Here is a 10,356-nt window from a genome sequence, read left to right as displayed (position 1 = left end):
GAGTTTTCTTAGGCAAGCAAGGCAGGCACTTTAAGGGGAGCTAGAGTTATCCTAGGTTCACAGCCTGAAACTATGTTAGTGTTTGTTCAAGTCTTTATAGGCCAAGGTAGAAATGGCTTAGAGGAACCTGGCTAGAGTTTGGTCAAAGAATCTTTTTCAGTCATATAGTAATTCAATGTTTGATTTTTGAAGAATCCTGGTTATCTTTATGTACCTTTTGAAATACATGCAAATATGTTGCTATTTCAAAAATTAAATTAATAATAAAGGGCATATTATAGTAGACATCATATAAAGGCATATAACCAAGAAAGAATTGCTATCTAGAATTCTTGGAGTCTACGGCCATGCAACCCTGAACGTGCCTGATCCCATCTGATCTCGGAAGCTAAGCAGGGTCGAGCCTGGTTAGTACTTGGATGGAAGACCACCTAGGAAGACCAGGTGCTATCGGCGTAAAAAATAAAAAATAAGGGATCGTAAGCTGACAAGGTCCTTGCAATCTGTGAGGTCAACCAAGTGTTGCCTCGCCTAAAAAAAAAAAAAAAGAATTTATGGAGAATGTCCAAAAATCGATATGAAAAGAACAATAAACCCAAGGGGAAAATATGAAAGACAATTCTTCAAAAAGGAAAAAGAAAATGCAAATTAAAATAACAACGAGATAACATTTTCGCATTCATCAAATTGGCAAAGATAGGTCTGGTCATAAGTTGGTGAGCCTGTGGGGCAATAGAGACCTTCTTACATTGGATGGGAGAGTAAACTGGAAAAACCACTAAGTTGGTGAGCCTGTGGGGCAATAGAGACCTTCTTACATTGGATGGGAGAGTAAACTGGAAAAACCACTATGGAGACCGTTTGATGCTATCTAGATTGTTGATAATACAATTCTACTTACAAACTTACACCTATAGTCTGCCACTTTGCACAAGAAGGCATACAGAAGTATGTTCATTGCAGCATTGTTTTATATAGCAATAAGTTGGAAATAACTTTAATTATCCATAAACAAAAGAGTGGATACATTATTTGTGGTAAATTTATATAATTAAATATTACAGAGCTGTGCTAACATGATAGCCATAAAGGACATCTTTAATTTTTAAATTTAAGTTTAAATTAACAAATATTAATCCTGTGTTTTAAATTTTAAATTCACTTCCTCAGTCACATTAGCTGCATTTTGAGTGCTCAGCAGCCACATGTGGCTAGTGGATACCATATTAGATAGTGTAGATATAGAACATTTTCATCATTACAGAAAGTTTTATTGGACAGCGCTGTTACAGATGGATAAAATGAGCTATCCGGGTCTACATGTTTCAAAATATATAATCTCAAAATTATAAGTTTGATAGGAAAAAGCAAACAAGTTGCAAAAGTATACCTAGAGTGTCCTCCCATTTAAATAGTTTGGAAGAAATTGATAACATCAATTGCCTTCAGGGAAGGGAAGTGTGTGGTGAGGGATGAAGTGGCTGGGAGACTTTTCATAAATATCCTTTTGTATCTTTAAAATTTCAAACCATTCAATTGTATCATCTACTCAAGTATAATAAGATAATTCTCCTAGCCCCATCCAACTCAAGAAAAAGGCCCAATGCATATACAGCCTGTTTGGACTTTGGCAAAACCATATTTATTAGTTATTTATTAAAACCTATCCACCAGATTATCTTAAAAAAAAGTAACCCTTTGTTTCCTCTCTATGATATTTCACAATTTATACAGAATGCAAAATTTGAGTATTTGCACTAAAACTTCTACAGCAAAATCTTGCCCAGTTCTCTGTATTAGTTTTCATGTGGCAGTGAAAACCTTTGAGTGTGGCCAATACAGTCTTGGAATTACTTGTAAGGAAAGAGGCAACAGACGAATGTAATGTGAACATGAAATTAAATTGCAGCATGTTAGTTAATAAGTAAATCTGGTCTGAACACATATGTATTTTCACAAATACATGAAAATATGGTAATAGTACAAAACCATCCATGGGAATGATAACCATCACATTTGGACGAGAGGTTACCTCTGAGGAGGGAGGGAGGGTGTTAGGGAGAAGCGTGCAGGGGCATCAACTGAGTCCATGATGTTCTAATTACTTTTTTAAAAAATGGCAAATTATTAGCATTGGATAAGGGGGTGGTGATTCTGTGAGGTTTATTATGGTTATATTATATAGTTTTCTACTTAAGTATTTCATTATCTTGAAAGAGAAAGAGAAGGGAGAAAATTATTTGAATCTTTAAATGTGAAGGCCTGGATGTGAGTTGAGAATAGATGTGGCACTTTTGAGGAATTCAAAAAACTTTTTTCCATAGCCACATTTTAAATGTGAGGGTGAATTTGCCTGCAGCAGTCTGGCCAGGCAGCCATGGGTGAGCACACGGGACCATTTAAGCCATGGTGAAAGAAAAAATACGTAAAGCCTTCTTTCTAAGAAAACATAAGATCTGATAAGTCCATTTTTAATTAGCAAAGGGCTGGCTAAGTGGATTTGGAAAACTTTGAAAAGCAAAGTATAGTACCCAAAATAAATGCATTTTTACTTTGTATTTACTGCTCTCAAGATTCTGGCATCCAAAGGGAAGAAAGTAAGAATTCTCCTAGGGCTAATAAATTTGCAAAGACCTTTATTATATGATTTAGTTGTTCCAAATGCTTGCAACACATTTTTTAGATAAATAACAATGATATCTCTGAAATTTAGTGATGGTTCAAAATTTGTATCAGCTGAAATAAATGGGGCATCCATGAGCTTACTAAACTTTTTCCAAAGGTATGTTATATTCAAAGACAAAAATATCAATTTGCGATTATGATGTTAAAAGACTCATCTTGATATACATTTTTAAAATGGAAGTTCACTCTAAAAGTTTCCCCTTTCCCTGAAACCCTAACACAGAACAATGCTCTTGATTTAACTTTCTCTTCTATGTCATGGTAAGAAGTTTAGACTTTAGACTTCTGCAATGACAGGCAATGCTTCTTAATCCAAAGAGTGATGCACTAGTATTTGTACATTTGAAAGATCACTCTGGCTGCAAAATGGAGAAAGAGCCAGAAGGAATTAGGAGAGGATGAGGGGAGGCAGTTAGGATGCTGAAGTAGTAGTCCAGGTGACAGGCAAGAGAATCCTGGCTTGCGGGGGCGGGGGGAGGGTGGTTGTGGAGAAGAAGAGAGGTCAGAGATGTGGGAGGATGCTTAGCAGGTAGAATCTGCAGGGCTTAGCAGGTAGAATCTGAAGGTAGATTAGATATAAGTCTGGTGGAGGTGGTGGAGAGAGGGTAGTTGGAGGGAGAAAGTCACTGGAGACAGGCACCAGATGAGGAGCAGGTGCCAAGGAGAAAGTCAAGAGCTCTGTTTGGACATGTTGAGGCAGGGTTGCAGCTAAGCTGCACAAGGATTAAGAAAATCTGTGAACGAATTGATTTTAAAATATATTACAAAATATATAAGTCCAAGTGAACATTTAATGAAAATTTAGATCAATGGGTGAAAAGATAAGCATGCAAATAATTTTATACCTCCCACTGCAAGGAAATAGATAGCAAATCTGTCATCATTTACAATGTCTTTGGAATTTATTTGGGTTGAAACAAATAGCTCTCTTGCCTCTACAGTTCCCTAATATCATTTACCTAATACTAGCACATCATTATTTGGGACACTGTGTCATGTGTGCACCTGACTCAGCGGTGTTACAGAGCTTCATTGATGACCACAAATGCAAGTCCTACTCAGAGTACACAGGAAAATGTAAAAGATACTATGTTTTCTGGTCATGTTAAATTTATTATTTGGAATTTGATAATGTACCCATAAAACCCTGTATTTCAATCATGTACAGCAGGTCTTCAAATAACCTTTCGTTCAATGTCATTTCATTACGTTGATGAGATGCCATAGGAGCTTAACTCTTGTTTATATAAGTTAGCCTATGGTAAACTGGTTTCGTTATATGTCATTTTGCAGTAGTTCCAAGAGCCTATTGACAACGTTAAGAGAGGACTTACCATATTTTCTTGAACTCTTTAGGAGATAACAACTGTCCTCTTAGAATGTGATCATTTTGGATGATGTGGCAACCCTGCCTTTTACACACTGCCACCAGCAGGGTGGAGCAAGGAGAACAGTCTCATTTGTACAAGGAATGTCCATCCCTTGACCAGCATGACTAAAGACTAGTTTGAAAAAACACAAAGTCACCACGTCGATGAAAGAAAGAGGAAGCGCCTGCTGGGTTGTGGAACTGAGGTATTAAATGTCCCACGAGGAGGTAGGCAAAGCCACCTGCAGAGGACAATCTAGCACAAGGTGCAGAGATTTGGAGCAGGTCGGTGACTTCTCTGGGTACTAGTGGAGTCTGTGGAGCAGCACCAGCAGCCAGGGACACACAAGGTGAAGGACACCTTCGACTACCTGACACTCTCCAGTCTCACCTCCTCAAATTGTTCTGTGCTCCAGCCCTTTGTCATTCTCTACCCTTGAAGAGCCTGGCTCTGGCCTTCCACACCCTGCTATGACTCAGAAATACATACTATTGTTAGGTCACATCGATGATCTCTCTTAGTTTTTGTTATTGCTGCTCTGTCTGCTCATCTAACCATACTCCGCACTGAGTGAGAATTTCAAAAGCGGCAGGGGCCACTCTGTCCTGTCCACTGCTGTATTCCTGGCATCCAGCACGGTGGGGCACTTTAGAGTTGCCTCTGGCTCCACGCTACAGTTGGCCCACAGTACATGTTTCTCACATTTAATTTGTATCTTGTATAAAAAAAAAATGAAGCAAAAGGTTAAGTATAGTAACACTTTTATTTTTCCTACCTAAGTTTTCCTGGGAGCAATGACCAAAGAAAGGAAGATGTTTTCCTAGACCTATTTTAAAGGGTGTATCTTCCCTGGATCTATGACATTGCTTTTTGGAGTAGTAATGGACCTTACACAAGGAGTGGCTGTCTCCTGGGAGGCCTATCCACGCAGATGAAGGGTGTGGTGGTGGTGAGCGAAGCCTCCCTGGCAACCCACTAGGACTGGAGACTGGAGAGGAAAGTCTTTGTGTCTCAAGCCTGGGATCTGAGAGAAAGGGAGTGTATGCATACCCCTTTTCACTTCACATCTTCCATTTCCCATCACAGAAATGACAGTAAAATATAGAAAACCACATTTGTTTCTTCTAACATAACCTCTAGCCCACTTAACTAACCAGTTATTTCCAAGTCTGGAATGTGGACTTTTCCATTATGAGAAACTCTCCTGGACCTTCATTCAGTATGGTTTGCAGTAGCAGAATTTTGCAATACAGGCACAGGGTTGGAAATAATATTCCTGTAGCAGTTTGAGCTGAAATATGGATGTTGCCTGGCCTCTGAAAGCATCATGGCCTCAAGCCCAAAGTCACATGGACATTCTCAGTTCCAATCTTGCTTTTCTCCTATTCCAAATCTGTGCCTTAAGCTGTATTTGGATAATTTGGGAGGGCAGGGAGAGGAAGGATGAGATGGCAGAAGAGACTCCAGCCATCTGTTTGGAGTTAATGTCAGGAGTTCTCTTATCTTTCTGAGAACTGAAAGTCACTAGGGAAATAATTACCAAACGGACAAAAAATCTCTATTAGTCTTTGGGTAGAAAAATGCAAACAGAAATTTTCCAATGTCCCCCATCTGACCTTCGTGTTCTCAAAAACATTTTAAATGATATCATTTGGAAGGGGATTTACTCTTTGGTCTCAAAGAAACCTTTTTAAAGTAATTTTTCACACCAGGGTATGTTAACCATGTTATAGAACATTTGAAAACATAGTGAAAAGTTCTACATTTTGATTATTTTTCCCTCTCTTTTTCTTGTGCACCCTTTTCGCCCTAAACATAATTTTGAATGTAGTGTGTATACAAGGTGGTGGTCATCTTCACATGAAATGTGGCCTCTTATGTCTGACTTCTTTCACTTAGCATGTTTTCAAGCTTCATTCATGTTGTAGCACGTGTCAGTACTTTATTACTTTTTATGGCTGAATGATATTCCATTTTATGGATGTACCTCATTTTGCTTATCTAAAGTGTCTTTCACATTTTTCAATTTGTTTTGTTTCTGTCTTTGGAATTTCAACTATGCAACATATGTATAGAAAAAAAAGGCTGTGAGGCAATACGCCCAAATATGAACAGTGGTTATTCATTACTAGCAAATTATGGATTTTTTTGCCTCTAAATTTTCTACAGTGGAAAAGTACCAATTTGGAAAAGGAAAAAAATATATATGTGATCAACATTATAATTATTATTTTAACACCTACAGCACCTGGTCTTCCTAGGTGGTCTCCCATCCAAGTACTAACCAGGCCCAACCCTGCTTCAGGGAGGCATGCCCGTAGATGGTCATTATTTTTTAAACTCTACAAATGTGAGACAACTAGACATGTACCTCCTGAGGAGATGCAATTAAACCTCAGAAGAGAGGGGAGCACATTAAATGATACCACAAAATTACAACAAATTCAATACAGAATGTAGCACAATAAAATGTATTATTTCTTCAACAAATAGAGGGCATTTTTAAATGGTGTGTGGCGGGGTGGGGTGAGGGGGGCTGTCATGAAGAGATGGAAGAGACAAACCAATCAAATGTAATTTGTAGGTCTTGTTCAGATCTTGATTGTTAAACCAACTGCAAAAAGGTAGTTGGGAGCAATTAGGAAAAATTGAACCCGGACTGGTTTTTAGGTGATTTTGAGGAATTTTTGTTTTTCTCTCTGGCATAATAATGGTATTGTGGTATATAACATAAATAATAATGTACACATCCATCCACGATAACATTATATATATGATACATATATATCATATATATGTATGTATTTTCCAGAGAAATTATATAGTCTCTTGGATTTGCTCTAAAATCATTTTTGAAAAATACTTCTACAAGCTAAAGAAGGTTTAAATGTGCAAATGTTTGTTTCTGTGATTTTCAGAATGGGGCCATGAGAGGGACTTGGGATGAAGGTGCTCTGGCTCAAGGGTCAGTTGGGCTGAAAGCAGAAGTGTTGCAAGCCTTTGTGAATGCTACATCCCAAGCTGGGGAGAGGAGATCCAAACCGGATAGGATTTTCCTACTCTGAAATTAAGGGGCCTGAGGATCAAAGCAATGACAACCAACCGATGGGAGATGGTAGCAGAGACAGAATACCTGCAAGGACAAGAGCTTAAATGACACACCTTCTAGGAGAGGTGACACAAGAAGTTGCTGGGGTAAGATGGGGAGATGAAGGGTTGATATCCTTCTGACATAATCAAGGTAACTTCATGCACCTTGCCATCATGGAGAGGCTGGGTAGGAGAAAAGAAATCTGCCAGAGAAGCTAGGAAGAAAAGCAAGGGAGGGAGGGGGATGTCAAGTTCCGAAATGTGATTTCCGAGGTAAGAAATCCTTCCCGGTTTGTAGGAGGGATCTCTGGGGAGGGGGAAAAGACCACCAGGAGCTGTCCCATTCAGCCTGCTCCTGAGTTGGACAGATGGGACAAACTCCAGCAGGACCAGGCATCAAGGACTGTAACATCCCCTTTAATCCAACATGAAAGCTTTGGAAAGAATTGACATCTGTAAAATAGCAAGTCTTTCTCTGTAAGTACATAGTTTATCTTTCTATTACTTTAGATTTTCTTTAATATCTTCCAAAAAGCCTTTACCATTTTCTCCACAAAGGGCTTGCACACCTATTGCTAAATTTATTACTAAGTACTTTATATTTCTGTTGCTAATGCAAATGGTATATTTTTATTAAATTTTTTATTTTGACATAACGAAGTGCACAAATCAAGTGTATAGCTTGACTTTTGTATATGCATATATTCATGTAACCAAGTGGCATATTTTTTAAAAGTTACGCTGTTTAACCAATGGTTGCTGATGGTAGAAATGCAATAGATTTTGTATGTTGATTTTTTTCTGTATTGATTTTGTACCCAGCAACCTTGCTAAACTCTCTTATCAACTCTATCTGAATTTCTTCTTTTGGGGTTGCTACACATGCAATAATTTCACTTGCAAATACTGACGTTCTTGTTCCTTTCCAATCCAATCCAATCCAATCCAATCTTTATATGTTTGTGGTTGTCACTTATTGGACTGGCTAAAATTTCCATTATTGTATTGACTAGGATTATTGAGAGCAGGCATCCTTGCCTTGTTCCTCATCTTAAGAGGAATGCTTTCCACATTTCAGCATTATTGTGATGTGTGGTGTAGGATTTTTGAAGATGTCCTTTATCAAGTTATGGGTTTGTTTACTTTAATATCAATGGATGTTAGATATTTGAGTATTTTTCTGTGTCATTTGTGATGAATAAACTTTTTTTCCCTTTCATGTGCTAAAGGGTCCATATTTCTCCTAGTCTAACATTTGTTTTTTAACTTTGATAAATGCCTTTTGCTATACATTTCTTCTCAGGTTTCTCTTCTCAATTCTTTCTCTTTACTCTTCCATTAAGTGTTAGTCTTTTCCAGTTTCCTCCTTCACTCCTCACTCTTTTCTTTTCAAGCTCCTGCTTTTTTTAGGTTTCCTGGGATACCAGAGTTTGGAGGATGACGATAGGGTTTTCAGATACTGTGTCTCCCCGCAGTCTGCTCCCATCCATGAGCAGGTTTGAATCCAAGTTAAAGCACTGGATTAGACGATAGGTGCCTGAGCTCTGGTTCTGTCACTCTCCAACTCTGCGCTGAGTCCCCTGCCTTTCAGTCTCATAAATAAAATCTCTGTCCTGCCTACCTCCCAGGACTGGTTGGCAACTCAGATAAGTAAATATAGTAGAACCACTCTGCAAATTATTCACGGGTTGTTGTTTTTGTAACCAAGATTGTTAGAGGTAGAGTGAGATAACAGATATAGCTTGTATTTAAAGCTAATGGAATCTCGACCCACTCCCCATCAGAGTGTGACCTTTTTACTTACTATTTGTGAAAAATGAAATAAATGGAGCCATTTAAAAATGGAACCGGAGCGAGATCCTTTGGAAACAGCGGAGTGAAAGATGTCTTTAGATCTCTCCCCTTGAAACGACAATAAGCGGAACATCTAAACTCAACAGAAAACATCCAAACTACACACCAGCACATCTGAGCGTGGGATCTGCGCATAAGAGCTACCACCAGTCAGAACCCCGGTGTCGGGCAGTGGACTAGAAGAAATAAAGAAGCTGCCTCCTGTAGCTTGCAGGAGAAGGGAGAGGGGAGAAGGTGAGGTGACTTCCCTGATCAGCCTGCCTGGAAGTACCGGAGCTTCTAGCAGCCGGCAGCAGGGCTCAGTCATCAGGGCAGAAAGCACAGAAGCGGGATGGGACTACAGAGAAACAATAGTTGATTTTTATTGGCTCTGGTTGCAAAATCGAAGCTGAGCCGCAGCCCCCAACTCCCAACCCAGAGGGCCCCTCCACCCAAACCCTCCAAGACCAATCACCACAGAGCCCCCAGGGAATCTGAGCAAACACTACTGAAACTGTTGCTAATACTGATAGGACTGAAACTGAGAGTAGCAAGTGTGATTAAATATATACAAGAAAATAAAAAACACATTTAGGCTTTTTATAAAACAGAGATCCAAGAGGCTTAGATGCTACCTACTGGAAACCAAAAGAAAGTGCCTTCTTTGCAGCAGGCTAAGAGAGACCTTTATATAATAAACCTGCTTTCTGGAAAAACAACAGAATACACTTTCATTAATGCCCAGATGGAGAAATAGCCCTTTAAACACTATGAACAACCAAGGTGACAAGGCATCTCAGAAAGAAAGAAAAATCTCCAGAAAATACGCTTACAGACATAGAAATATGTGACTTAAATGACAGAGAATTCAGGATGGTACTTCCAAAAAAACTCAATGAGATCCAAAACAACTCAAATCAAAAATTTCAGAAACTGAAAAAACAACTAGATGAGAAGAGCAAGGAGACTGAAACCCTGAAAAGGAACCAAATAGAACTTCTGGAGATGAAGCTGCAAGGTTAAAAAATGAAAGAGCAAGCTTGGGAAATAGAGTCGACCAAATGGAGGAAAGGATCAGTGATATCGAAGACAGAAATCTAGATAAATCAGAAAGAAGAAGAGAGAAATCGAAGAATGAGAAATAAGAGAACTAGCTGATACCATCAGGAGAGGAAACATAAGAATAATGGGCATTACTGAAGATGAGGAAAAGGATCAAGGACTAGAAAGCATTTTCAGACAAACAGTGGACGAGAATTTCCCAAATCGAAAGAATGAGCTGGAGCTTGGAATTCAAGAAGTCAACAGAACACCCAATTATTTCAACCCAAAAAGGCCTTCACCAAGACATATTGTATTAAAGTTATCAAAAATCAAC

General features: G+C 38.8%; 1 pseudogene; it reads left to right on the top strand.

Annotated features, from left to right (window-relative positions):
- The first annotated feature begins 337 nt into the window (after positions 1–337).
- On the top strand, positions 338–456 carry LOC112476145 (annotated as a pseudogene).
- The last annotated feature ends 9,900 nt before the right edge of the window (positions 457–10,356 follow it).

Source organism: Pteropus alecto, unplaced genomic scaffold (assembly GCF_000325575.1).
Source record: "Pteropus alecto unplaced genomic scaffold, ASM32557v1 scaffold202, whole genome shotgun sequence".
NCBI lineage: Eukaryota > Metazoa > Chordata > Mammalia > Chiroptera > Pteropodidae > Pteropus > Pteropus alecto.
Note: the sequence above shows the minus strand (reverse complement) of the source record. Positions and strands in the feature narration are given on the sequence as shown.